General features: G+C 39.3%; 1 protein-coding gene across 3 annotated transcripts in view; it reads left to right on the top strand.

Annotated features, from left to right (window-relative positions):
- The window catches only part of LOC106878029 (solute carrier family 66 member 2), a 250,218-nt gene that overhangs the window by 224,243 nt on the left and 22,969 nt on the right, over positions 1-3,006 (top strand). The gene's annotated exons all lie outside the window — the stretch shown is intronic.

The raw sequence follows: 3,006 nt of genomic DNA, 5'->3' as shown, positions 1-3,006 counted from the left end.
TATATATATATATATATATATATATTGTTGTCTCCATTCTCAGATATACAAAATGACATAAAACAATATTAAAATACAAATCCTAAACAACAGTAATGATTCTTCCATAATAAAGTTTTCAGGAAAGAAAGACAAAGGAAATTTTAAAAAGCAGAGAAAAAAGAAGGGGAGAGAAAAGATATATTGTGGAACATCATCATCATCATCGTCATCATTTAACATCTGTTGTCCTTGCTGGCATGCGTTAGATGGTTTGATCTGGGCTGGTATGCTGAGGGGCTGCACCAGATTCCAATCTGATTTGGCATGGTTTCTACAGCTGGATGCTCTTCCTCATGCCAACCACTCTGAGAGTGTAATGGGTGCCTTTATGTGCCACTGGCATGAAACTAGTATCTGCCATGACTATCATTTCACTTGGCTTGATGAATCTTCCTTCTGAAGCACAGCATATTGCCAAATTTTTCAGCTATTTTTCACTGCCTCCATGAGGCCCAGCACTGGAAAGGTGCTTTTTATGTGCCACCGACACATTTGTTAGGTCTGCGACACCAATGTTGGCCACATTGCCTCCATGAGACCCAATGCTCAAAAGGTGCTTTTTACATGTCACTGGTATGTGTACCTGTTACGTGACACCGACAACGACCACAACTATGATTTCACTTAACTTGACAGGTCCTCACAAGCACAGCATTTCACCAAAGGTCTCGGTTGCTAGTCATTGCCTCCATTCGAAGATCATGCTTCACCACCTCATCCCATGTCTTCCTGGATCTTCCTCTTCCACATGTTGTTGGCACTCCGTCACTTACGACGTCGAGGGTTCCAGTTGATCCGATCAACGGAACAGCCTGCTCGTGAAATTAACGTGCAAGTGGCTGAGCACTCCACAGACATGTGTACCCTTAACGTAGTTCTCGGGGATATTCAGCATGACACAGTGTGACAAGGCTGACCCTTTGAATTACAGGCACAACAGAAACAGGAAGAAAGAGTGAGAGAAAGTTGTGGTGGAAGAGTACAGCAGGGTTTGCCACCATCCCCTGCCGGAGCCTTGTGGAACTTTACGTGTTTTCGTTCAATAAACACTCACAACGCCCGGTCTGGGAATCGAAACTGCGATCCTATGACCGCGAGTCCGCTGCCCTAACCACCCGGCCATTGCACCTCCACCATCTTCCACATGTAACATACTAAGAACAAGCAAACTTAGCTGGCAGTTAGATTAGTCCCCTTTGCAAAACAATAAAAGAATGTTTCTTGCTTATGTTTGTTTTGTCAAAGTTTATCGTTTGGTTCAAGAGCTATTATTTGTAAGACAAGGAGAAACAGGTACAAAAGAGGAGTCAGTATTTCTTGTTTGAGCAATAAATGGGACACCATTGGTAATAGGTTGTGATCACTGCTTCATTACTTTATTGAAAAAGCTATACCTAGTGTGTTTACAGCGTATTCTATAAGCCACATGCAACATCTGGTGGCAAATAAATTAAGTGATAGACTTAAATTGTTGAGCTCTTTTATCACAGCAGCAAATAACATTAAGGTACATGCTCATGATTCCCCACAGTTTCAAGAACTCTTTACTGAGAATGGTTAAGATTTTGAATATGTGTTGTTGCACACAAATTCAATGGCTGTCGAAGGGAAACTACCTGAAAGTTTTTATTCCTTTTTGAGAACAGTTGTTGAATTTTTGCTACACGCTTATTACTATTCTTTGTGATGAACTAACAAAATCAAGCATGACAAGGCTGCATTTTTAGACATGTTTCGGTCTTATTGGAACTGATCAGCAAAGTATAGTCTAACCCAGTGGTCCCCAAATTTTTCAGACTGCCATTCCCTTGACACCCAAGCCACATTCCTAGCAACCCTGCACCAAAGACATACACCACCACAAATATAAACCTATTTCTACTACGAATTCAAAACAATTGTATTTTACAAATTAACTTAATCTAATTAACCCATTATTTTGTTGGTTTTACCTGCTATCACTCTCTTCTTTCTATTTGTATTTCTAATAGTGCTGTCCTATTAGCTATGACACTGAGTATTAGACATGTGGAGTTAAAACAAGTGCCCAAGGTTGTTGTTGCTGTTGGAAACGTGGTGTATATTCTTGTGAGTGTCTTCCAAGTCAGTTGCTAGATCTCAGAGCTTTAATATGCCCAAGACATTCAGGATATGGTAGCACTTTAACAAACCTAGTTGATTGATTGAGTGAATATTTAATCAAACAATCAATTAGTTAATTTGTTAAATGGTTAATCAATTGACTAACATAAACAAAGAAATGAACTAGAATGAATGGTGTGTGTGTTTATTGGCATAGTGACCCTCCCAAGATACAAAAAAAAAATCTGTTTCAAGACAAGAGTTCCACTATAGCCTCAGGCCAACCAAAGCCTTGTGAGTGGATTTGGTAGACGGAAACTGAAAGAAGTCCGTCGTATATATGTATATATATGTGTGTGTGTGTATGTGTTTGTGTGTCTGTGTTTGTCACCCCAGCATTGTTTGACAACTGATGGTGGTGTGTTTACTTTGTATTATATTATACTTATTTATTGTGCTTTTACTTATTAATTTTTCTATATGTGACTGTGGATTTTCATCGATGAGTTCATGAACCTTGGTTCTTTTCCCTAAAACTATATATATATATTTTATACTTTGAAACTTAATTTAATTTTAATTTTTAATAAATTGAATTTAATCGAGTTTTTAACTGTAAATTTGGATTTTTATCCCTAATCATCATCATCATCATCATCATCATCGTTTAACGTCCGCTTTCCATGCTAGCATGGGTTGGACGATTTGACTGAGGACTGGTGAAACCAGATGGCTACACCAGGCTCCAATCTAATTTGGCAGAGTTTCTACAGCTCGATGCCCTTCCTAACGCCAACCACTCAGAGAGTGTAGTGGGTGCTTTTACGTGTCACCCGCACGAAAACGGCCACGCTCGAAATGGTGTCTTTTATGTGCCACCCG

The sequence above is a fragment of the Octopus bimaculoides genome, chromosome 1 (assembly GCF_001194135.2).
Source record: "Octopus bimaculoides isolate UCB-OBI-ISO-001 chromosome 1, ASM119413v2, whole genome shotgun sequence".
Lineage (NCBI taxonomy): Eukaryota > Metazoa > Mollusca > Cephalopoda > Octopoda > Octopodidae > Octopus > Octopus bimaculoides.
This window is presented reverse-complemented; position numbering and strand designations above follow the sequence as displayed.